This window comes from Dipodomys merriami, unplaced genomic scaffold (genome assembly GCF_024711535.1).
Source record: "Dipodomys merriami isolate MVZ:Mamm:240054 unplaced genomic scaffold, mDipMer1.0.p SCAF_5, whole genome shotgun sequence".
NCBI lineage: Eukaryota > Metazoa > Chordata > Mammalia > Rodentia > Heteromyidae > Dipodomys > Dipodomys merriami.
In genome coordinates, this window is record NW_027206068.1 from 10,589,427 (window position 1) to 10,616,587 (window position 27,161).

Below are 27,161 nucleotides of genomic sequence, written 5' to 3' on the forward strand. Positions count from 1 at the left end.
TCCGCAGGGGCTCCGGACGCCAGGCTGGGTGGCCCTGGTGGCCACGTCGTTGCGCCTTTCCTTTGGGGGAGGAGCGAAGCAAGAGGGGTCCAAGTGCTGGGAAATGTTAACCAACTCCTTTGAAGCCAGTAGATTAAACCACACATAGGAGAGACCCTCCCCCCATCAATCTCTTCATCTATCTTGGACTCCTGACTGCAGAGATGTCCTTTTCTTCGTATTTAAAAGAGAAAAGGGGGTTTCAAGGTTATTTTAAAAATTACCCAACAGACTGGCTTCACTTAATGTGTAAGGACAAGAGAGTTTTATCAATGGGCATGTTGATCTTTCACGCCTCACCTCACCTCACAGGAGTTTAAACCCTGAACCTTTAAAGAAGGAAATGGATTTATCCCAAAGCCATGGATAATACTCCTTTAAGCAAGTGACCTGCCCAGGTAAATGAGAGCCTGAGAGGTCGGAGTTTCTTCACAATTCAGTTTCTGATTTGGGTCCAGTTCACTTTTCTCTTTCAGGTGAGTTTTATTAATGGAGAAGAAGCACTTTTTTCAAGAAAGCATTTTGCCAGTCATCTAGCCAATGGTGTTTAAACTTTACGTGGTGCAACTGCTCTTTTGGACTAATGGAGTGTGGGGTGTGGTTGATATGTTCTTGTCAATACCCCACTCTGCAGTGGCCATTGACTGGTACCTAACTCTAGTACTGCTCCATGAACATTGCTCTATTTTGGTTTTCTAAGCTTTTGACAGGATGTTGATTGCTCCAAGGAATTACAAGAGCCTCTTACTAACAGGCACTTACTTACTGACAGGGTGCAGTGCCTGCTGGGTACCATTCTTAGGCACAGGGTAATAAGCTAATGACATCTGTTCCCAAGTTCTTGACTGGTGCAGGGAGGACCTGCTGGTATCATTGGTGACATGTGTGGAAGCATTGGGATCACCTGGTTGTGTTTCTGGAAGTAATTGTTTTAAAGCAAACGAACAAAACTCTTTTTACTTAAGGGTACTCCAGCCGCTGTATCTATGAATGAAAAGTGGTGGAGGTGGAAGGATCAGTGGGGAAAGGTATTGAACTGTTTGAGAAGATTGCCCAATGGGAAGACTTCCTGGATGCTTTTCACAGGCTGCTGTGTTGACCTTCAAGTAGCTAGTGTGGTCTTTGTGTGGTTACCATCCATTCTTCTACCTTTCCATCAGTGACAGTGGCTTCATTTCCTCAAACCTTTACCTAAAAGGTAGGTGAATCGTGCCTGTACAGTAAAATAAAGTGTTTTGAATTTAGGGATTTCTCGTGTTCACTTGGGATATAAGATATGCTTACTGGTGAGGAGGATTTACTTTCCTAATTTTTGTGTATGAATGTGTGCACAGGATGTTCTGCAGAAACTGTACTATGAAACTTAAACCAACTACACCAAAGAGAATGCATATGTCTCTTTGAGGGCACAAGATTGCAAAGGATTAGGTCAGGATTTTACTTCTGTGGAAGGGTAATGCTTAGAATCCCTGACATGGTTCCTTCTGGTTTGACTTTATGCTTAAATGATTTGTTCAGAAAACTTTTTGCTTTGACTTCTGCCTGGGGCCATGAGTGAGCTAAAAGGACTAAGCAGCCAGGAAGGCTGTGCTTTCCTCTGGTGCTATGAATGCCAGGAGTAGGATCGAGGAAAGTGGACAGTCTAGGGGTACTGCAGTGAAGCTGGCATTGTCTCAGGGACTTCAGCCATTGAACACAGTATATTTTCATTTTCTGGACATCAGCTGTTATTCTGGATGCTAAGCATGTAGTGGAAAACAGATGGGTTCAAATCCCAGTCCGGGAGGTTATTCTACTAGAGATAATCAATACAAATGTAAACCACACAGTCAGAAAAGGTAGTAAGCATGGCCTGGTGGAGAAGGGAGAGCAGAGAATTGTGTTTCCATCCACATCACGGAACTAAAACCCTCTCACTAGCAGCATACCTTTCCTGTCATTATTTTAGACATTTGGCTGGAATAAACTGACAACTGAAGCCCGACTATGTGTCACTAAGCATTGGCAATCATTTCACTTCTTTGAGAAAACATTTTTATTTTCAAATGCAAAGGTTGGGAGACGTGAGGAGGCAGGGTAGTAGGAGATCGTGGGTGAAGAGGCGGGATCTGGGCCACTATGTCATGGGGCCGCTGCTTCCTCATCTATATATAATGCCCAGCCATGGCTTCTAGCAGTACAGATCTAGGATTTTAAGACATCTTGTATTTCAAAGAATAAATGCTCTAAAGAAAACTTCAAATGCTCTAAAAGATTCTCTACGTAGTGGGGAATAGGGTGGATAGTGTGTTTCTTAGGAGCCCAGGATTCCAGTAAGTCCACATGAGATGGACTTTGTAGCACTTGTTTCCTCCTAAGCTTCTCTCTAGTTACATGAATGGAAATGTCCTTATTCATGTGGGCAGTACATACAGGAAGCTTTCACAGGATAATCACTACAGACACAGGAAACCTTACTAACACTGAGTAGGGAGAGAGAAAAGGCAGAACCAGTGGCTCATGCCTGTAATCCTAGCTATTCAGAAGGCTGAGATCTGAGGATTGCAAGCCAGCCTGGGAAGGAGGGTGCATGAGACTCTTCCCTCCAATTAACCACCAAAAAGCCAGAAGCGGAGTTGTCACTCAAGTGGTAGAGTACTGCCTTGATTGGAAAAACTCAGGAACAGCACCTAGACCTTAGGTTCAAGTCCCAGTACCAGCACAGAAAACCCAAACCCCTAGAAGTCAGCGGAGGGAAGACTGTCCTTAGCAGACCCCTGGCAATGTTACGCAATGTGAGACTTGTGATTTTGATCTGTGAATTCATTAAGTGATCCAGCAGAGACTTTATGAAAGGAAAAAAGGCATACTTAGTCCTGAGATGGCTTCTTTGCCTTGTTTTTTAGCTATGCCCTTTTCTCATGTTCATAGGGGTTGGAAGAAACTAGTAAAAACTAACTGTTTTTGCTCAGAATGTTCTAAGTATCATACATTATGACATTCTAGGAGTTTAGTACTGTGAAGATTCCTATTTTACAGGTAAGGAAACTGAGGCTCAAAGAAATTAACTTGCTTAAGGCCTTCATCAATGGCTGAAGCAACGTACAAACCAGACAGTTCAGGTCAGGGTCTTGTTTTCTGAGAAGCCATACCATGCTTTAGGTGCCTAATGATAGCAATATAAAGCCTGGAAGTCTAGGCTCAAAATCAAAAGTACTCAGTGTGCAAGGGCTTGGCTCAATACAAATCTTGTCTGTCTGTAGCATGGTAGGTTGGTGTCCAGCACTACTGGGGATTATTTGAATTGATAGGCCACTTTTGCCAGTAAGAGGAATTGAATACTAAGAAAAAGAATAGTTTCTTTAAAAAGTATCCGAACAGCTAAAATACAAGAGAAGCTATAGAAGAAGAAAAATAAGTTTTACTAATACATTCCAACACCCTAAGTTCCTACTATGTGAGATCCTAGCTACTAGTTGTTTTAGTGTGATGCTATTGGATCAACCTGGGATATCCAGGAAGGCTTCTCAGAGGAGGTGATAATGGAGCAAATCTTGAAGTCTCAATAGGAGGAACCTGAATTAAGGGAGGGAAGAGCATTCTAGTTCAAAGGAACAACAGGCAGATTCATGGAAAAAAAGCAATACTATACTTGTAATTAATAAGTGTACATGAGGCATGAAAGATGTGTATTGGATGAGCTGCAGGAAATGAAGCTCTGGAGTTGAGCGGGAGAAAACAAGGCAGGCCTTATGTGTTATATTTTTATCCTGAAAGCCATGGGAATACCACATGTGAGGAAAGGGGAGCGTCAATACTGGGCTTTGAACTTGAGACTTCATGCTTGTTACTTGGGTGCTCTTACCACTTGAACCAGCCCACAAAGGAAGGTCTTAAGTAGGGAAATTGGATAATCAGTACTGTTGTTGCAGAAAACATTCTAGCAGCAGAGGAGATAAAGTTGTCTGCAAACAGAATAACCAGTTAGTAAACTGTTAGGGAAGCACCAGGGAGACAGGATGGAACTCATAGGGGGGTTTAGAGTGGAGGGCGGGAAGACCCATTGGCATGGAGCTGTCTGTTCTGAGGCCCTTACATTTTGCTGTCAGTACTAACCCTGGAAAAAGGATTGGTGCACAGCTGTACTGTGTATCATATTTCCAAATATTAAACTTGTTCGACTACAATCCCAAGTTAGTTCCAGAAATGTAATAGCAGAAATATCTCTAACCCTTTATGAAGGATTGAAAATTAGATCTTGTTCATCTAATCTAACAGATCAGCTATTGCCAGAGTATACTCAAGCTTGTATGGCACATGGGGTTGAAAACAGTTTGGTGGAAGAAATAGTACAAAAAAGACAGAAGGGGTTAATAAGATTGACACCAAGAAGGAAGATTTGAAGCATTTTGGTGCTAGCATGCATGGGATGCTGTTACCACTGTGTCCTCTTGAGGGGAAAAGAGAAAGGCCCCAGGAGCCCAAGCTATATGGGATAGCTGCCCAAGTTCCCACAGGGAGCAGTGGCCACCCACAGCTGGGCAGGGAGGCAGCCAGGGGAGTAAATGCCTTATATCTTCTCTCCTCTGGCCCTCCACTTTCCTGCCATTGCTTGCAGGCCAGAAGCCCGCCCAGCTGCTATAGCCAAAGTCAGGGATCAAACTAGGAATAGCTAGATTTGTTGTTTTGATGACCTGTCACTCCTGTGTCTATACCAAAAGGAGACCTGTATGAGTTCATATATGAGTTAATCTCAGAATCCCCATTTCCCATGGTAGCATTTTTACCCCGATATACATCAGGACACACATTGAGGGCAAGTCCACTGTTGTCTCACATCCAAGCCTCTGATACCCCTGCAAAGTTTGACACTGGGCCCTCCTCCCCCTCCCGCCTCTTAATTGTGGTAAAATATACATACCATAAAACTTAACTGAAATGTACACATTACAGTGGCATGTAAACAGGAAATACACACTGCTTCTTGTGCAGTGATCCCTACCCTTCATCTCCAGAAATTCTCCAGAATTTGTCTAACAATAACTGCCTTTTCAGCAACAACTGACTGAGGGGGAGGGGAGGAGAGATTTGTGACCTAACCAGAAGGGGCTAACAAAAGATATGGGACTAGATGTCTTCATCGGTGGGAAGCATCAAATGATATCATGCTCCCTGGATGACATTTCATCCACGGTTGTAAGATCTGCCATAATATCAAAATATAATATCAAAAATACTCAAATGTGAGGAAAATTTGTTTCGAGTCAATGACAAGAGAAACCATTTTATAGCAAGTAGTATCACAAACAGTATTCCATTAGTGGGTTTCATGAGGGACCCAAAATCTGATCTTCATTCTCAAGAGAGATCAAGGCAGGAGCTAAGGTAACTAGAGGCCTTGAGTAGCTTTGATCATTTACTGCAAATGCCCTAAAATGTTATCACTTTCTATGTGCAATGTGATATGAAAAAGGTTAGGAAGCATAGCTCTGGCAGATCTCCATTTTTAGTCCAGCTAGTCCTCTTGGTTTATATTTAATTCAGTATCATCTGTGTGCATCAGCAGGCAGGGAACACCGATAGGAGAGCTGTGCAAAATATACTTCGCCTAACATAGCAGTAAAGCTTCCAGTTAAGAGCACAGAAGACATACTCAAGTCCTCAAGAGCCCCCTTCTGCAGTATGCTAGGAGAAAGGCAAATGGAAGTAGCTTTAGGGTATACCTGCCAGATTAAAATGTGTGCATACTCTTCAAACCAGGAATCTCATTTTTACTGCTTAGGGTACTCTTGGCTCTGACTCATATAATCCTAATATCAGATAGCTGGAAGAAAAACCAGCATTCCAAGAAACCTAGAGTTGAGAAGGCTCCAGGGTTAACCCAATCACTCAGTAGTGTATTAAGGATTGGAGCTCATTCCATCACCCCCTTTTGGTCATCCTCAGTTTTTTGCCTCTTTCTCATACTGAGATCTTCAATAGCATGATGTCCTCACAGAATGTCCTTGTGCCTCCTGTTGCTTCAAGCCCTGCAGCCTTTTTTTTTTTTTTTTTTTTTTTTTTTTTTGCTAATTCTCATTGCACAGAATTGAGTTGGATGTCCATATTTTAACCAATCACTGCCAGGGGGGAACAAGAAGATCTAGACCAATCAAGACTGGAATCTGAGTCCTAAGAAGGTGGTTGGACACTATACTAAGTAAATGCTATCTATTAGCAAAGAAGAGATGGGGCAGATTTCTCTTGTGTGGCTAGCAACTGCTTCTGCTCAACCACTCATAGGGACCAGCTTTGCAAGCCTGCAAGACTTCAGTGGTGATGGGACAATAATTGTAGTAGTATCTCATGCATGATAGGCAAGCACTCTACCACTAAGGCACATTCCTTGTCCTACAGTATTGTCTTTAAAGGTCAAAGTTTAGAACCAATCTAGATGTCTATCAGTAGCAGATCAGTTAAATAAAATTAAGAGACAGCCATACACGGAAATAAGCAGCAAGAGTGATAGAGATTCTTGAACAATCAACCTGGAAGGTGAATGAGATGTAGTTTACGGTAAAGATAAAACTAGAAAAATAATGAGATTTGATCCCTCTGTGTACAGTGATGTACTCAGGAAACAGAAGGTGTGAGTTAGGGTTTGAAGGGGATAAAGTAGGAGTAGCAGGGTAGAGAGAGGAACTTTCACTTAAAAATATATTTTTGGTTATGTTTGAAAGAAGTATGCCACACTGGCACCCGTAGCTCATGCCTGTAATTCTAGCAACATAGGTGGCTGAAATCTGAGGATCATGGTTGGAAGCCAGCCTAGGCAGGCAGGTGAGCCAGATATGGAGCTGTGGTTCAAGTGGTAGAGCATTAGCTTTGAGCATAAAAGTTCAAGGACAATACCCAGGCCCTGGATTCAAGCCCCAGGACTGATTACCCCCCCCCCCTCAAAAAAAACACTTTGTTACCTAGGTGAAAGTCAATTAGAAAATAACATTACATTTTCCACATTAAAATCATATGGATAAATAAGTCACTCAACTTTATTACTTTATTATTATCTCTTATCATCTCTTATCAAGTTGGGTGCCTTAATCTTTGTGTGTGTGTGTGTGTGTGTGATACTGTATTGAACTCAGGGCCTGGGCCCTATCTCTTAGCTTTTATCTTGAAGGGTAGCACAGAACCACAGTTTCTGCTGGTTAATTAGAGATCATAGTCTCATACATTTTTCTGTCCAGACTATCTTTGAACTCTGAACCTCAAATCTTAGCCTTCTGAGTAGCTAGGAACCACTGGCACCCAGATAGTTGCCCTACTCTTTTTTTTTTTTTTTTTTTTTTGTCATGAGGCTTGAACTCTGGGCCTGAACGCTGTCCCTCAGCTCTTCAGCTCAAGGCTAGTGCTCTACCACTGAGCCACTTTCAGTTTTCTGAGTGGTTTATTGGAGAAAAGAGTCTCACGGACTTTCCTGTCCAGGCTGGCTTTGAACCATGATCCTCAGATCTCAGCCTCCTGAGTAGCTAGGAGCCACTAGCGCCCAACCTAGATGCCTTACTCTTTAGTGGTTAACAATGTAATCTCCTAAGATGGGTTGTGTGAAATCATAGCAAATGAACCATATGTGACCTTTGAAACTGAGTTCTTTAAATGAAAATTAAAAATGCACTTCCTTTGTTGCACCATTCAATCTAGTGTTCAGTAAAGCCTGGTGTGGTGTCACTCAGCAGTGTGGGCACTTGGAAGGCTGGAGCAGAAAGATTGTTTGAGCACAGGAGTTCAAGGCCAGCACACATGGCGAATGGCCACATGTTGCACAGCATGAATTTAGAACTTTTCCAATATTACTTCTGGGTGGCACTGCTTAAAGCCAGGTAGTTTGGGTTCAAGAATAGACTTAGTATCTTGATAATTAGGCAGCTGTTTTCCTTAGCCTGCTAGTCCTAGGAGCAAAGTGATAGTATGCAGCTTCTAGAATTGTTATGCAGATTAAAATGCTTGCTTAGTGCCTTGAACATGGTAAATTGTCAATATAGTTACCTGCTATTGCATTGTTGTTAGAAGCTGCTGTGGTTTGGATATGGTTTGCACCTCCATGGTTTGAGCTCTAGAAGCTTGCTTCTCCTCAGTGTAATGGTATTTAGTGGTGACTAGATCTTTAGGAGGTAAGGCCTGGTGATAGCGATTAGGTCACTGGGCACTAGACTTCATGAATGGATTAATGTCTGTCTCCAAAGATTGGGTTAATTACCTTGAGACTGGAATAAGTCTTGAGGGAGTGAATTAGGTCCCTCAGACCTGGGTTTATTACTGTGAGAGTAGGTGGTTATAAGGCAGGCCAGCCCCAACTCTCTCTTGCACATGCATTTCTCTTGCACAAACCTTTTTCCCTTGCACTTTTCTGCCATGTCATGTAGCTCAGGCCCCTCACCAGAAGCTGGGCTGAGCCAGGGGCCATATTCTTGGACTTTCCACCTCCAGAACGGAGTCCAAATTAGCTTCTTTTGTTTATAGTCTACCTAGTCTCAGGGAGTTTGTTATAGCAATAGAAAATGGGCTCAGGCAAGACCCTATCCATCAGTATTGCATTTTAGCATTTACTAAATGCAACATATTGTCCTCATACCACCATTTTATGATTAAAACTGAGGAATGACAAGTAAAATGTCCCTGTCACATGAGAAGAGGCAAAGCAGGGAGTCAGAGCCAGGTCTGGTTCCAGTGGTTCCAAGGCTTACATTTCCTGGTGTTTAATCTGTAAATTACCTTTTTTTTTTTTTTGGCTTGGGGAAGGGATGAGTAATTAACCTTCCTTCTGGTGCTATTGCTTCCTGTCCTTCTCCTCCCCCTTTGAACAAGAGCTGACTGGTTCAAAAGAGTTGTAAGATTTCAGATTTCAGATTCTTTCTCTCTGACTTTTTGATGGTGGAGAGGATGGAGGAGAGAACAATGACATTTACTAGGATCTTTGTACCCAATTTTCTGTGGTGTGTGAAATTTCCCAGTTTGTTCTTGTGGGTTTTCTGAAAGTTGAATAGACCTTTTAAAGGAAACCACTTGTGATCAAATTAAGGAAGGGGAGCTCTTGCCAGAGGACAAAACAGGAAGAGGAGATTATTTTTGAAAAGCTGCTAATCAAAGTTAAAAGTCACCCTGTGTCTTTGCTTCAAGGTTCAGTTCATTTGCACACGCCCCAAGCTTGGGGCTGGAAAGAGATAGTACCTGGAGATACTATGAGTGTACCTTGGAGGAAGAGGTAGGAGAGTTGTGCAGGTGTCTGTCACAGACTTTTCTGGACCTCAGTTGGTCTTCACTGGTCGAAGTTGTACCTTAATTAGAGCCTCTGTAGAATCCTTTTCCTGTTTGGGCTGCAGGCTGTCAAATAGATTCACCCTGAGGACAAGGCTGTGCCACAGCACAGCACCAAAGGTGAGCTGCTGTCTATAGATAGGATCTTTCATTGTCCCTCCCTCCCTCCCTTCCTCCCTCCTTTCCTTTCCTTTCCCTTCCTTCCTTCCTTCCTTCCTTCCTTCCTTCCTTCCTTCCTTCCTTCCTTCCTTCCTTCCTTCCTTCCTTCCTTCTCTCCTTCCCTCCTTCCCTCTTTCCCTCCCCTTTTCCTTCCCTCCCTTCCTCCCTGGCTTTATGAAGATACTAGGCTTGAACTCAGGGCTTCATGCTCTTGTTTGGCTTTTTTGTTCAAGGCTAGTGTTCTAGTACCTGAACTATAGCTCTACTTCCAGAATAGAAGTAGTGATTGTGGTTAATTCAAGATGCTGTAAGAGTCTTACAGACTTTTCTTCCCTAACTAGCTTCTAACAGTGATCCTCAAATCTCTGCCCCCTGAGTAGCTAGGATTATAGATATGAGCCACCAGTGCCTGGCTTATGCTTTATTTCTGAATCTATACTTCCAGATGGCTACTGTTTTCTAATGAGTCAATATTTATATTGAAGTGACTATCATGGACTGAAGTATTATGGAAAATAAGCCTTCAGTTTTTTCAGTCTTCTGAGTGTGTGTGTGTGTGTGTGTGTGTGTGTGTGTGTGTGTGTGTGATGTTGAGGAAGAGGAAAGACAACCGATACAGCTTTCCAAAGGCCATTCAGAACTGGTTTGTTAGGTGCCGCCACCTCATAGCTGGGGATCCAAGAATAGCGCAACCGGCTTGGGCTGTGAAGCCATGATGGGAACAGCTAAGCAGGATTTAATGCACCCCCACAAAAGCTGAAAAATTGAATTCTACTTGAGTTTAAAATAATTTGAAGCACTTCACCATATAATGGATTATGAGTAATTTATCCTGCAATGTTTGTTTGACTAGAAAACCAGAATGCTGTAGGAGAATGCTGCCCCAATCCTAATCAAGAGACTTTAGTTTCAGAGGTAGAATGTATTAGAAATATACTATAGCACAATGCTTGGAACACTGGCCACATTGGCTTCAATTCTAAGCTCAAGGAGGGTGGGTCAGTCCATTTGTGGGTAATCTGTTGCTATAATCTAACACCCCAGCCAGGCATGTAGTGGCTATTAAAGGAATATTTGAATGCATGGGTCAGTTTGTGGGTCCTAATATGTGTACATATGCACATGCATGTGTGCCTGTGTGTAAGTATCTTAACTTTGAGAGTTAATTTCGATTTTTTGCAATGATATTGGCTCCTTTGATGTCTGATATGAAGTTGAGATAACCACACCCTTCCATATAGGTGCTTTCCAAAATTTTCCTCTGTGGGATTGAGTTAAAGCACGCATTTCTCTCCCAACATTTCTTTTTTAGGTTGATCCTTGTTTGGAAAGCTTCCAGCCTGCAACGACAGCAGTCAAAAGAAGAAGACTTTCCTTTGGCTTCTCCTGATGTCAGCATTCCTCTCTGTTGAAACAATAGTGTGGTGGCGTGGACTAGTGTCGTGAAGGTCAAGGTCTGAAGACTGAAGCATGCCCACATAGAAGGCAGAGGAAGACTTTGTATGGGGTTCAAATATGTTTCCTCAACTTTTCTGTCAACAGTTCTTAAAGCTAGAATTTTACATATCTATCAGGAAGAATTATATTGCATCATTTGCAGGGAAATTAAGTGAAGTAAGTCAGGGTCAGAAAGACAAAGGATGCATGTTCTCATATGTGGAAGTTCAGTCTAAATTATAAATATATATGTAAATATATACAGGACCATATGCATATATGCACAATGTATTAACTATATGCAAGGGAGAATTTCCAGTGGCGTAACTCCTTTGAACAATGAAATTACAATTTAATAAAATGAATACCAGAAAGCTGGAACTTGTGTTCAGTGGGTGAGGAGGTGGGGGCAAGTAAGGGCAGAAGGAGAGGGATAGACAAATGGAGAGAGGAAAGATGGGAAAAGAGGTCGTAATATTCAATGTAAACATGTAAAACTAAAACTAGGGAAATGAGGGATTGGATGGGGTTGGGGGAGGTGGGAGAGAATTATGAAAGAGGTGACATTGATCAATATGTATTGTGTTCATAAACTGACATGTTGAATTAAAACCTCTTTGTACAGTTAAAGACAATAAATAAAAGCCCTTAAACATAGACAACCAAATCATGATAAAAATTGGGTAGAAACTGGGAGAGAGCAAGGGAAGAGGTGACATGGCTCAAAAAGAAATGTACTCATTTCCTGACATATAGCTGTAACCTCTCTGTACATCACCTCTACAGTAACCATAAAATATATCTTACAAAATTGGGTAAGGAGCCAGGCATGGAGGCACACACCTGTAATCACAGATGCTCTGGACCTAAAAACAAAAGGATTAGAAATGTGAGGCCAGTCCAGCTCAACAAAATACAAAACAAAATGATTGGGGGAATGGCTGAAGTGATAGAGCATATGAGAAGCCCTGAGTTCAATCCCCAATACTGCAAAAAAACAAACATACAACCCCCCCAAACTCAGAACAATACCAACAACAAAAATAATACAGGAAAAGGAGTATGACTCAAAGATTTGAGGAAAAAATTGACTAAAAAATTTGTAATGGCTAAAAGCTTGTTCAGGTATGTTTAAATGGATAATTGTTGATTTCAAATTACTGTGATAGTATTACAGGATAGATATTTAGAATTTTTGTATTTTAAAATTTTAGCATTTTTATTCATCCATCATATCCTTTGAAACAAACATATGAAAAACTGTTTAATATCAACTTGTAAATGTGCTTGGAGTAAAGCTCAAAGTTATTTTTTTTTTTTTTTTTTTGGTCGGTAGTGGGACTTGAACTCTGGGCCTGGGCGCTGTCCCTCAGCTCTTCAGCTCAAGGCGAGCGCTCTACCACTTGAGCTACAGCGCCACTTCCGGTTTTCTTGTGGTTTATTGGAGATAGGAGTCTCACAGTCTCTCCTGCCCGGGCTGGCTTTGAACCGTGATCCTCAGATCTCAGCCTCCTGAGTAGCTAGGATTACAGGCGTGAGCCACCAGCGCCCGGCAAAGCTCAAAGTTATTTTATGGGAGGAAGTCAACTATATAAATATATATTTGAAGACTAAAAGACATGGTTTTTAGAAAAGTAGCTGGTAGGTGGGGGTTGTACAATAAATATGTGACAATATTGTCAGACTCCAGCTGATATTTGGCAGAATTATACCAAAGGTACTCCTGGAGAGATAGAAAAAATGTCTGAAGATCTCATGGAAAATACAGACTTAATAATCTCTGGTTTTCTGACTTTTTTTTTAGGTTGGTCGTGGGGCTTGAACTCTGGGCCTGGATGCTGTCCCTGAGCTCTTCAGCTCAAGGCTAGTGCTCTACCACTTGAGCCACAGCGCCACTTTCTCTGGTTTTCTGTAGCTAGCAATCCTTCTCCTGGCTATCCACTCAAAGGGAATGAAATCGATCTGTTAAAGAGACAGACACTAATAGAGGCAGATGTGGTGCCTTCTTCGTAGGGAGATTTAGCTCAGCTAAAGTTAGGGAGAATGTTATTCTAGGAGCAGCATGTGCATTATATACAATCCCTTAGGTCATACATCACGGAAGCCTTGTTATACTTTATGTCTGCAACAAGTATTTATTAAGTGTGCCAGGCAGTAAAGCAAAAGGACATGATTTGACCTTGGCTAGGTTCAGTGTCAGTCTGTTGGGGAGAACTAGGAGAGCTTTTGGGGAGGCAGGGAGAGATAAGAGGTAAGTAAGAAAAAAGCTTCCACTCAAGTTTATATGCCAGCACAAAGTAAATACACAGTATATTGTAAGCTATTAACTCCTGAAAAGTAATAGTGCTATTGCTTTCTAACACAGCCATTATTAACTCTAATCCTAACTACAGCTATACTATCACTACCCAGATCTCTTGTATACTATTCAAAGGCACCATTGGAAAGAGCACCAATTAGAAGACTGTATTATATACTGTATTTGCTGAATTATTGCTTTATCAAGTTTGTCACATACCTTGCCTTGTTTATTCCTCACACTAACCTAGTATTTCCTCTGTCTTATAGATGCAATAACTGAGACACAGAGAAGTAACTTTCTCAAGAACATATAGCTATGAAATGGTGGAGCCAGGGGTCAAGCCAAGGTGATCTGGTTTCGTGATACTGATTCCATTCTTAGTTATAATAAAATTAATAATGAACATTTGTGCAACACTTAATCAGGATCAGTCTTCATGCTATTTTACTTAGATTATCTCATTTAATTTTCACAATCAAGTCACTCTGGTATAGTAGCCCTCAATTTATAAAGAAATGGGGACATAAAACAGTTAAGTAATTTGCCCAGTATTGCAAAGCTAGAAAAGGGCAAAGCCAGGATGTGGATCTGGATCTCTACTACAGAATCCAGAGAAAATTATTTGTATCACTTAGTAGCCAGGCCCTAGGAGGAGAGGTAGATCTGATGGTCTTAACGTTTTAACATACCATATAAGTAACTTCAGTCTACTTACCCTAAAAATTCTAGGGATTAGGTGTGTAGCTCAATTTTAGAGCATTTGCTTATCACAATCAACGCCCAGGGTTCAATATCTAACACCAAAAATAAATAAACTATAGTGTCACTGACACTGTATGATTGGAAAACATGTGAAACTAGGTTACTGATGGGGTAGAATGTGTTGATTTTTTTTATTTATTTATTTTTGACCAGTCCTGGGGTTTGAACTCTTTCCCTGAGCTTTGATGCTCAAGGTTAGCACTCTGCCACTTGAACCATAGTGCCACTTCTGGCTTTTTCTGAGTAGTTTATTAAAGATAAGAGCTTCTGGCTTTTTCTGAGTAGTTTATTAAAGATAAGAGTCTCATGGCCTTTCCTTCCCAGGCTGGCTTCAGACAGCAATCCTCAGATCTCAGCCTCCTAAGATTACAGGCCTGAGCCACGGGCGCCAGGCTAGAATTGGAATCTTATCAGCAAATAGCGCAAATTTTGGTGAGAAGGTGTCTTCACAATGATACCTTCTAGGATAGAGTCACCATCCAGCTACACTGCAAAAAGTAAGACTTATTATTTCATCCACAGGGTCATAATTTGACCTAGCACTATTTGGTTGAAACTGGCTTCTGACCTGCTTATTTTACAAAAAGCACTTGCAAGCACATGAATATGCATTCAAATAGCTGTCTCTAGGGCCAGACTACTGGCCAAGTAGTGCATAGCCCAGTTCACAGTTGTCATTGTAGCCAGTAACATCTGCCAACTGCTACTTAAGGGCAAAGAGACAGAGGGTAGGCATGTTGATGTGCTGTGGGAGTGCCAGGTTCAGAGGCACTGGGGGAAATTTTTGTTTATATAGTAGATACTTATTGAGGACCTGTTATTTGGCAAATATAGTTAGTACTAGTTCTGCAAAGAAATAACCAGAACCCCACATAATGGATAAGTGTATAAACCCATCACTTCACCATACGGGAGCAGATGGTACACCCAAGTCTGGCTTAGCACCAAAGAAACAGTGCCCATCTAGTACCAGAAGTGAAGTGGGGTGGGGGTCAAGAAATATTTCCCAAAGGTGGATGGTCTTCAAAGGTGACAGGAGCTAGAAAAGTTCTGGGAAGGCCAGAAAGGAGCATTCCAAATAATACAGTATGCACATATATGTCTCCACACCGTGGGTTTATGGGAACGGGGAGAAGGGTTTATAGGAGATAGGAGAAAAAGAGCCAAGGGCTGTATATCATGGAGGACCTCCTATGCCTTTCCAGCACCTTTGGACTATACTACAGGCCATGGGGAACCACTGCAGAGCTCTAGGCAGGAGGAGACATGGTGAGATGAACACTTTGGGAAGTGGCTTCTGCTATGGGGAAGGGGATGATCTGGAATGGAGGGTTGGATTGGGGGGGATGAAGAGCAGTAAGACTGGAAGATGGTAGACCAGGTAGCAGGTTCCACTTAACCACTTAGTAAATAATTTGAGATTGAGGTGGGAGACTTAGTTTTGGCCTGAATTTGGGTAGTAAAAGCAAATGTTATGGATGATACATTTCTGGCTTGAAAAGTGTCTGGCTTACTACTTTTGCTGCTGCTGATGGCATAAGAGAACCCGATATAGAAGAGAACAGAATATAGAAACTCAAAGCAGAATGTTATTAATTGTCTCCTAAATCTTTAATTTTTAGTTGAGCTAAATAGCAGCTACATTTTTTTCAGGCTATTTTGCATCTATATAATTAATGTGGCTATGTTCGGGCCAATAGGATAAGAATAGAGTATCATGATAATTCTGCCCAGTCTTTAAAGACAGCTGGCATGTACCCTTCTCTCCCTCTCCTCCTCCTTTTCCTTCTCCTCCTCCTCCTCCTTCCTCCTCCTCCTCCTCCACTTCCTCCTCCTTCTCCTCCTTCTTCTTGTAATTTCTTGTTTCCTTTTCCATCCTACCACCAGGAACATGTTTGCTTCCATTTTGGATTATGAGAACCAAAGGGGAATGTTGAGATGATCAGCCTGAGCTCAAAGGAGCTGGGAATATCTAAAGAATGGCTAGAGCATAGCTTCATACCTGTCCTGCACTGCCTGCTTTCAGATTTCATATGAAAAAAGACAAAGATTTGTATTATTAATTTACTGTCAATTTCATTTTCAGACTCATAGCTGAACTTAAGGTTCACTACTTAACACATTAATTAGGAACTTTTCAGTATTATCAAAGGGATGGTTTTATGGTTATTCATTAAAAAGACTTAGATAGTGAAATTTTATTCCCATAACTTCAGTTTCCATGGCTGCCAAAATCTTAGGATATTACTGAGAAAATTCAGGGTCAGGTGAAGTAAGGGGTGTGGGGAAGTGTTTGGGTCCAATCCATGACTTCCATGGGCATATTGACTAATCAAGTCTTTTCATTCTGTATTTCTGATGCTTTGGCATCTTGGAACCTTACTGGTTTTAGAAAGTGCCCTTCCCAGAGTTAGGAAATTTAGCTGTTTCTAATTTGAGTTTACCTTTCATGTACAAACCAACCAATTAGAGGCCTTTAGCCCCAATTACCTCCTCTAATGCACTTTATTGAGCCCAATGTGACACAGTTCTGCATAATTAACACATGGCAAATACCACACACCCTGGGACCGCAGGACCCACTAGAGATTTTTAACTAGACAGCCATGACTCTTCTTACACTGCTTTGTCCCATTTTTACTGTGGAAACAACTATCAAGGTTCTTGATCATGTTTTGCCCCCTCTGCCTGCTGATCATCCCTGATGCTTTTCATGTGGCCCTGTATGTTATTCCATGCCTCTTGTTATTAAAAATTTGTAAGACATTAGAAACAAAAACCAAATGGTCATTTCCAGGTCTTCCCATACCTGAATGAAACAAATTGCAAGTACTCTTAGAACAGTATGTGTCTTAGTTTTCCAAGCTGAAAGATCAGGGGACAACTCTCTAGCGAGAAGGCTAACAAACTGGGAGTGGTGGTACAAGTCTACAATCCCAGAGTTCCAGAGACTAGGTCAAGGCCAGCCTGGACTATATAGCAACACCTTATTTAAAAAAGAAAAGGGGAAAATCCTGCTAAGTTATTTTGGAAGAGAGGAAGATACAGAGGAGAGAGAGGACCCAATACAAAGATACTCATGTATATTCATGGAGTTTGATTTACCAAAGTGATGACTCAGCATTGCCGAACCTTCATGGTATGTTTTCAGTGCATAATTAGTTATTAATAATAGAATGTTATCTAATCTTTGGAGTAGGCACAGAAACCTCTAAGTGCACATTGTTTTTTCCTCTCTGAATGTTTTGTTCTATGAATTCATGTTTATGTAGCATTTATAAACTGCAAGGGGTACTTTTGCACAGGTAAATTATATATGCTCAGTAAGAAAAAAATTATCTGTCCCTTGGAACTTGTAGTTAAGAAAACCATGTTATTTAGAATTAGTACAATACACTAGGTGATTATGACTAAGAATGCCTTTCATTTGAAGGGAGATAACCTTTTTTCTGAGTTTGAGCCCGAGTGAGTCATCCAGCCTCGCCCCTGACACAGTCCTGATCCACTGCCTTCTTGTTACTAGGTGCTGTTGCCCAAGCAGTCATCCATCAAGAACAGCAATGAATTAGCTGAAGCTAAGGAATAAGTTACTCCTGAGGCCTACTCACAGTTCAAAAGTATCAATGGTTCAAGTAAAACCAGAGTATAAAAATCCATGTTTGCACAACAGATTAAGGATAATAATTCACTTTCCAAAGGATTGACCTCAGCATGCTCAGTAAAATGACATAGTTATGTATTTAAAATATGGCTTAATTTAAAAAAAATAGTTTGAACTTGGGGGTGTCACACTTTCACTCAAGGCTGCTTGGTACTCTACCACTTGAGCCATCCTGTTTCTGGCTTTTTGCTGGTTCATTGGAGATTAGATTCTCACAAATTCCTCACTCTTGGCTGGCTTCAAACTGTTTTCCTCAGATCCCAGCTGCTTGAGTAGCTATGATTACATGAATCAACAGCACCTGGCTATAATTTTATTTATTTTTTATTTTTTATTTTTTTGGTGCTGGTCTTGGGGCTTGAACTCAGAGCCTGACCACTGCCCCTGAGTTTTGTTTTGTTTTGTTTTGTTTTTTTGGGTCCGGTCGTGGGGCCTGAACTCTGGGCCTGGGCACTGTCCCTCAGCTCTTCAGCTCAAGGCTAGTGCTCTACCACTTGAGCCACAGCGCCACTTCCGGCTTTTTTCTTTTTGCTTAATGTGGTGCTGAGGAATCGAACCCAGGGCCTCAGGCATGCAAGGCAAGCACTCTACCACTGAGCCACCTTCCCAGCCCCTGCCCCTGAGTTTTTTTTGCTAGTGTTCTATCACTTTAGATGTAGCTCTACTTCTGGCGTTTTGGTAGTAAATTGGAGACAAAAGTCTTAGACTTTCCTGCCTGGGCTGGATTGGAACTGTGATTCTCAGATCTCCACCTCCTGAGTAGCTAGGATTACAGATGTGAATCACCAGCACGTGGCTACGGTTTGATTTTTTTTTTTTTTTGGTCGGTTGTGGGGCTTGAACTTTGGGCTTGAGTGCTGTCCCTGCACTCTTCAGCTCAAGGCGAGTGCTCTACCACTTGAGCCACAGTGCCACTTCTGGTTTTCTAGTGGTTTATTGGAGATAAAAGTCTCTTGGAATTTCCTGCCCAGGCTGGCTTTGAACAGCAATCCTCAGATCTCAGCCTCCTGAGTAGCTAGGATTACAGGCGTGAGCAACCAGCGCCCAGCTTTTGTTTGATTTTTTTTGGAAACATCCCTTGTGTAGGAGTGTGTGTGTGTGTATGTGTGTGTGCGCGCACGCGTGCACACACACACGCGCAGATATTGGGGAGAGATAAGATTTAGGTTTACAGACATAAAATGTAGCAGCTTTTTTTTGTAGTTCTTATTCTCTCAACTTGTAAGCTGAAACATTCTTTAGAATGTGTCATGGTACACAGAGAAGGGGGCCTAATGGCAAGTTATTACAGGATTAACAGAATGTATAAAGTCCTGGCATTCTTTAATGTGATGTAAATGCTAACAGCCTCTGCAAGGATCTAAATAACTCTGTCTTCCATAGGGCAGTTTATAGCTTTCTGAGTGCATTATATGCATTATCTCATTTGCTCTGCAATTTGAGAGGTAGGAGGCAAGGAAATATTTTCCTCTCTGTTTTACTGAGCAGAATCCAATTCAATGTGGATCAGAAAGATGGAGCTGAGACTAACATACAAGCCTTTTTTTCTCCCTGTCTGTGGCATGGCCCGAAACACTGAGAGGAAACCATTCTAACTGAAGTTTGTTTTAAAGTGAACCAATGACCCCCAATTAATCTTTTTGATTCCTTAAATGTCATATAATATTTATCACCTCTGCTACAAACTAAATCTTTATTCTTCATTGGTGTGTTTCAATCAGCCCTAATGAGTATTTAGTGATTTCTGGATTTTATCTGTAGCTATAGGTCTGTTCAGAGGGTAATACTCAGTTTTGAAGTCCTAAGGGGGAAAATATGGGTTACATTGTATTCCTGACAAATCCAAATTAACTTACTCAAAATAGGCAGTAGAGAGGATTGAGAAGTGCATTTATTTATTTGAGTTCATACTTACATAAAATAGAAATTTTAATACTACTTGGATAGTGATCCAAATGTTTAGAAAAAGTTACATTAATCACCCCTCTTTAGTAGTTAGTACATACCTAATATTTTAGGAGTTGAAAATTCAATGCAGGTATTATAAAGCAATTGTGCACTATTAAAGCATGTTTTTAAAAGTAACCCTTGAAGACAGGCCCAATTATTGTCCAACAAACAGCTAATTTAGGATAGGCACTTCAGGAAGGTCAACTTGGCATAGAGTGAAACCATGTTTTTCACCTAAAAGTGAATTCTCACTGAGAATAGACAGGCACTGAACCCAAATGAAATGGACTCAAGTATAGGTAATAGTAGCCTTCTGTGGCTTTCATACTGATTTTTGTTGTTTTATGTATACAATAGTGTTTAACAACATGTGGAATTCTGTTTTTATAACTTTATGAGTGTCCTTGTTTTGTAGAGCAGTTTGTTGATTTCTCAGGCATGTGTAATCTAAGTGCAAAATGAGACAAGAGTAATATCTATTATGTAATAAGCTAGCATAATATCTATTATGTAATGAATTGGCAATATGCTATGGTAGGAAGACCATAGGGTCTGCACTCTCACCTGTTTCTTTCTAACTGTTATGCTGGATTGATTGCTTAGATATTTGTGTCACGTTTACCTCATATTCAACAGGAATGAACATGCTTGCTTTGCTCAACTGTAGTATTGAATCGCATATGGAGCAAAATACGGTTTTTGGCACGTAGACACCATTTAAAAGTGTCATTTTGAAAAAGTTAGATGCAAGCTTCAGCCCAGCCTAAACATGTATTCTAGCTTTTAAGCCATGCACATCTTAGTACTGACAAGGGGTAATGCTTTTATTTGCTGCATTTTCAACCTGGTTCAGCCATCACATGCAAAGCTCTATGCCATCCTGACTCACTGATCTTTAGGCCTTAGTGTTGTGTTAAGGATGCAAGAGTGTATGTAGCTTTCAGAAATAAGAGTAAGTCATTGATTAGTCATGCCTGCTGCTGAATTGGGACAAAGTAGTAGTGGCCTGGGTGCCAGAACTTTCCTTACCTAACACCAGAGAGACTTACAAATACCTGGTTCTACCACTACTGATTCTGCTATACCTTGTTGCATGTACGGTGCCCAGAGGTAACATCATTATTGGAAAAGCAGCTTGTTTAAGGAAGGGCAGAGAGGTAAAAACTTGTTCTCACTGGCTCAGTGCCTCTACCACTCCATGCTATGTACCTACTGCTTCAGCCCATGGAGACATCTCTCATTTCCTAAGATGGGCCCTGCCTCTCCCATACACACACACACACACACACACACACACACACACACACACACACACACACACACACACACACACACACACACACACACACACACACACACACACACACACACACACACACACACACACACACACACACACACACACACACACACACACACACACACACACACACGTACGTGTTGGCACAAAATCTTTCTACTTCTGAGAATGCCATTTCCTATCTTTTGTCACTTGGCTAATTCTACTCACTCTTTGAAGTTCAGCTCAACTATAGGTTATTATAATTAAAGAAGATTGGATAGATGGCACCCAGCTCATGTAGTCCATGAATATAGAAGGAGAACCGAAAGTCATAAATTTCCCTTAGAAAATAATCCAATCCAATAATGAAGGTTGAATACTTCATTGCTTCTCACTGGACTTTGCAGAACCATTGTATTTGAGCTACTTTGTATTTTGAAAAGATGCTATTCCTAATTGTTAAAGAAACAGAGTTGGGGGCTGGGAAGTTGGCTTAGTGGTACAGTGTTTGCCTTGCATGCCTGAGGCCCTGGGTTCGATTCCTCAGCACCACATAAGCAAAAAGTAAAAAGCCAGAAATGGTGCTGTGGCTCAAGTGGTAGAGCGCTAGCCTTGAGCTGAAGAGCTGAGGGACAGCGGCCAGGCCCAGAGTTCAGGCCCCATGACCGGACCCAAAAAAAAAAAGAAAAAAAAAGAAACAGAGTTGGTTTTTGGTATTTGATGTTGTTTTTCATCATGGAGCTTGAACTATTGCTTAAGGATAGCACTCTAATTCTTTAAGCCACAACTCCACTTCTGATTTTTCTGGTTGTTATTTGGAGATAAGAGTCTCATGGACTTTCCTGCCTAAGCTGGGTTTGAACTGTGATCCTCAGATCTCACCTTCCTGAATAGCTAGGATTATTGGCATGAGCCACCAACATGTAGTTACCAAGTTTTAGTATTTGAAATCATGTCTTGAATTATTATAATTGTATTCTATGTGAACTAAAATCAACAAAATTTAAACTTAAAAAATTTCTGGTAAAATACATATAAAATTAGCTTTTCTGCCAGCTGGCAGTGGCTCACATTGGTAAATTCTAGCTATTCAGGAGACTGAGATCTAAGGATCGTGGTTCATAGCCAGCCCAGTCAGATACAGTCAAGAGACTTTTTTGTCCAATTAACCAGGAAAAATATAGAGGTGGGAGTGTGAGTGAGTGCCAGACAGAACGTAAGGCCCTGAGTTCAAGACACAGTATTTGCACTCATGTGTGCACACACACATACACACACACACATACACAAATCAGCATTGCCATTTGAAGTGCACAACAGTTCTGTGGCATTATGTACATTCACATTTTTCTTTCTTTCTCTTTTTCTTTCTTTCTTTCTTTCTTTCTTTCTTTCTTTCTTTCTTTCTTTCTTTCTTTCTTTCTTTCTCTTTCTCTTTCTCTCTCTTTCTCTTTCTTTCTTTGTTTCTTTGTTTCTTTGCCATCCTAATTGATATTAGTTGGTATCTTATTGTGTGTGCATTTCTTTTTTTTCCCCTCCCACCCCCCTGCATTTCTTTAAAAATTAGTCTTTAGTCCATTGAGTTACTATAACAAAATACCATATGGAAGTGGAGCTGTGGCTCAAAGTGGTAGAGTGCTAGCCTTGAGCAAAAGAGCTTAGGGACAGACCCTGAGTTCAAGCCTCATGACTGACAAAAACAAACGAACATAAACTATGTTGCTTATAATCATCAAGTTTCTTTCTTAGATATAAAGGCTGTAAAGTTCAAATCAAGCCTATTTAGTATCTATCTGGTAAGGACCAAATTTCTTGTAGACCAAATTTCTCCTATGTCCTCACATCTCAGGCCTATTTTATAAGGGCCTTAGGAAAACTCTACTTGCGTGACCTAATCACCTCCTCCAAGACCCTACCCCCTCATATCATGACTTTGAGGATTATGGTTTCAACCTATGAGCTTGGGGCAACACAAACATCCAGACAATAGTATTTACTGATGTTAAACCTCTCTAATATTCATTGATAATTTCTATTTGTATTCTTCTTTGGGGGAAATGTCTGTTTGCCCAATATTAGTTTTTTTTTTGTTGTTGTTTTTGGTTGTCACATTGTAGGAGTTCTTTATATATTTAGAACATTAATCTCTTATTAGATCTATGATTAGCAAATACTTTCATCCTGTATATTTTTTGCAGTCTATTCACTGTACTCTTTGATGTACAAAAGTATGAAATTTAAAAATTTATCCAGTTTATCCATTGTTCTTAAATGTGTGGTTATACTCTCATATTTAAGAAATAATTGACAAATCCAACTTTGTGATGATTTCCCATTTTTTTAAAGAAGTTTTATGTTTTAACTCTCATGTAAAGGTCCCAAACTCATCTTGAGTTAATTTTTGTACATGGTATAAGATAAGGGCCTAACTTCATTTTTTCATATGCAGATATACAATTTCTCCACACAATTTATTGAAAATACTTTTACATTCTGTTAATCCATTTGTATATCCTAATACTAGCACCACACTATTTTGATTATTGGAGCTTTGTAGTGAAGTTTTGAAATCAGGATGTGTGGGTCCTCTAACTTTGTTTCTTTGTTGATGTTGCTTAAGATCATTTTGGCTCTTCAATGTCCTTTGCGACAGCATGTATGTTTTTGCTGGATTTTTCTATAAATGAAAAAAAAATTGGGATTTTATTTTGATATGGACTTTGTGGATTGTCAAAATCCTAACCACATTAAATTTTCTATTCCATAGACATGGAATGTCCTTCTATTTACTGGTGTTTTTAATGTTCTTTTTTTTTTTTTTTTTTTGGGTCCGGTCATGGGGCCTGGACTCTGGGCCTGGGCGCTGTCCCTCAGCTCTTCAGCTCAAGGCTAGCGCTCTACCACTTGAGCCACAGCGCCACTTCTGGCTTTTTTCTTTTTGCTTATGTGGTGCTGAGGAATCGAACCCAGGGCCTCATGCATGCAAGGCAAACACTCTACCCCTGAGCCACCTTCCCAGCCCTGTGGTGTTTTTAATTTTCTTTAGCAAAGTTTTATGGTTTTAAAAGTCTTTTGCCTCCTTAGCTAAGTTCATACCAAGTACTTTTGATGCTATCACAAAGGGATTATCCTCTTAATTTCTTCCTCAGATTGTTTATTGTTAGTGCGCATAGAAATAGAACAAATTTGTGTTGATCTTGTATCCAGAAATTTTATTGAATCTGTTTTCTAGTTCTAATGTTATTTTGGGGGATCTTTAGTTTTCTATAAATCAGATTATCTCCTCTGAGCCAAGATAATCTTCCTCTCTCTTTTCCAATTTAAAGGCCTTCTATATTTCTCTTTTTGCCTAATTTCTCTGACTAAGATTTCCACAACTGTATAGAATAAAAGTAGCAGTAAGGGCATCCTTGTCTTCTTTTTTGATTTTAGAAAAAACCTTCAGTCTTTCACTATTGAGTCTGATTTTAGCTGTGGGGTTTTCATATGTGGCCTTTATTGTGTTGAGGAAATCTTATTTATAATTTATTGACTTTTTGCCACGAGAAGTTTTTGAATATTGCTAAATGCTTTTTTCCATGGCAATTGTGTAAGCATGTAATTTTTTTTTGCTCCATTCTGTTAATATGGTATTACATTAACTGATTCTTCTATATTGAGCCATCTTTACATTAGAAACCACAGGGAAATGATAGTGGTACTATCCTTTACAACTTGTTGCCCCAAAATGCCTTGTCTTGGAAAAGAGTGATCATGCATGACATACTGTCAGGATCTTTGATCCACCTCAAACAGGTGGATCTTCTAAGTTCTTGATCTACCTGCTGCACATGTACAACAATCACTTTTATTTAAAGTGGGAAAAGAACATTTTATCCATTCCAACCAGGCATTTGTTATCACCAAACCCAGTATCCACAGCTATGACCTGTCTTAAATCTTTTACCCCTTTTACAATTACCTCAGAAATGATTGCCTTGAGGCCGAGGAGGCAATGTTGGAACTTGGACATCAGAAGGCTTAATTCTACACAGAATTTTCCAATCGGATCAGGAATGCCAGGATGAGAAATTCTTAGCCCATAACACCTAAACACAGAGGGATCCTCAGTCAAAGAGTGGGAATCTATAACCATGACCAGGGGTATATTGCTTCTCAAGAGTCTATATTTATTCCTATTACACCACTGATTACTGTTAGTTGACCATCCCATATCACTCTAAGCTTCACATAGTGGATAACTGTCCTCTTGGATGCATACACTCATACGTAATCTAATCTTGGAGAGAATGCTGTTTTAAATCTCTCTCTCCCCCAGTTATAACAAAGAACAGTACTATAAGCATTGTGTTGGGCAGGACAGTTATAGGGGAGATCTTGGGAATGCTAATGGTCATAAGGCAGTTTTCCTGGTGGAAGAGAAATAGAGACCACCACGTCCATTTTTAAAAAGTCATTTGGCATCTTCAGGATGGGATGATGCAGTCCACTGCCTTCCCTTGGGCGCTGACTTTACCCAATTTCATCAAGTCCTTTCTGTAGTGTGCTTTGCCCTTTCAGTAGTGAGCAGCACTTGCTAAGGTCGCTTTTAGATAAGCTCAAGTTTCTTTTCCTTCTATGTCCTGATCAGGATATAATCTCCAATCTTGTATTGGTATGCTGGGAACATAAAGGGTGGGGTCTGGGCCAGCAGTCCTTGTGTCCTTGAGGGATGATAGCTCTGAGGAGACACTAAACACACAATTTTGGAGGGACTGATCTTCAGTTTTATAAAAGGGGACCCAGCCGGGCGCTGGTGGCTCACGCCTGTAATCCTAGCTACTCAGGAGGCTGAGATCTGAGGACCGCAGTTCAAAGCCAGCCCGGGCAGGAGAGACCAAGAGACTCCTATCTCCAATAAACCACCAGAAAACCGGAAGTGGTGCTGTAGCTCAAGTGGTAGAGCGCTCGCCTTGATCTGAAGAGCTGAGGGACAGCTCCCAGGACCATAGTTCAAGCCCCATGACTGACAAAAAAAAAAGGGGGGACCCATTAGGCAAGTCCAGATAAGGGAGCCCATCAATTTGAATGATTTGGAAAGGCCTTAAGCCTGGGTTTTCCCCTCCTTGAGATGGTCCCCTCTAAGGCTGCTTATTACCCTTTTTGCAGGTTAAACCTCTCTCTTCCACCTGTTTTGCAAGAGTATAAATCCCTAGGCATGCATATTTTCTGAGACTATTATCATGCATAGCTTGTGCTCTCCAGTGACTCCCTGATGGAGGTTTAGAACTATTTCCCGCATGAGGATAGCCATTTTCCTTCTTGATTCTTGGAGAAGCCCATTTCCTCAAGTGGATCCTCTTCCTGAGAGGTGAAGACAAGTAGGAGGGGAAGGGATTGTACAAGGATAAGATGTAGCACTTGCACCTCTAGATAAAGTGCCACCTTCTTAATGGCTTCATCAGCCAAATTATTTTCCCCGACTTCAAGAGCATTCCCTCAGTGATGTCCTGGAATATGAACTATTGCAATTTCCTCAGAAGTATAAATTTTTTAAAAGATAGATAATTAGTTTTTATGCACTAAATCTTGCCCCTTTGCTATTAATCCTTTCTTAGTCCATATTTCCCAAAGATATACATCAGATTTAATGCGTATTTAGTATCCATGTACATTGTTTCCTCCTTTCCTTTCTTTGAAGTCTGGCTGAGTACAAGCAACTCACAGGTTTGCTCAGAACAGTTAATAGAACGCTCCCTGGTTCAACAATTTAACCCCATCCACTACAGAATATCCGTGATGCCTCTTTCCTTGTATAATTTAAGTCATTCCTGGAAGGGAATTTCTCTGAGATCTTAGCCTTGTCAGACCAAGGTCTGATAAAATTGTCTCACCTTTTAGTATCATAGAATCTGTCAGCCATATTCCCATCTCACCTAGACTGTTGTAACTTGATGAGGTGTGCTAATTACTAGGAACCTGCCAAGGTTAACTTGTATCTCTCCTCAGCCAACAGAGCAGTGGTGACCACTTTCTGAATGTTGATTGTCCATCCCCAGGTGATGGAGGAGTTTGAACAAATCAGCCACAAGCTACTTTCCCACTGCATCCTTGAGTGAGAAGTTTCCTTTCTCCACATTGCCAAGTAAATGAGAAGGCTTCTCCAAAGAGAGCAAGGCAAATGCAGGGGTTATGGCTAAAGATTGCTTTAAGTCTTCTATCGTCTGGACATACTCTGATGCCTAATGTAACGGGTTGGGTTTTTCCATTAAAAGCTTATTTTAAGAATTTTAGTCCTGGGGGAGGGAGGAATT

The 27,161-nt window shown here is 40.8% G+C and overlaps 1 long non-coding RNA gene across 1 annotated transcript; it reads left to right on the top strand.

The window, feature by feature from the left end:
• Positions 1-27,161, top strand: LOC138809493 (uncharacterized). The gene is made up of 5 exons (XR_011366873.1): positions 1-1,237; positions 10,787-10,974; positions 12,716-12,774; positions 13,480-13,559; positions 26,907-27,161. It is a non-coding gene; the product is annotated as an uncharacterized lncRNA (long non-coding RNA).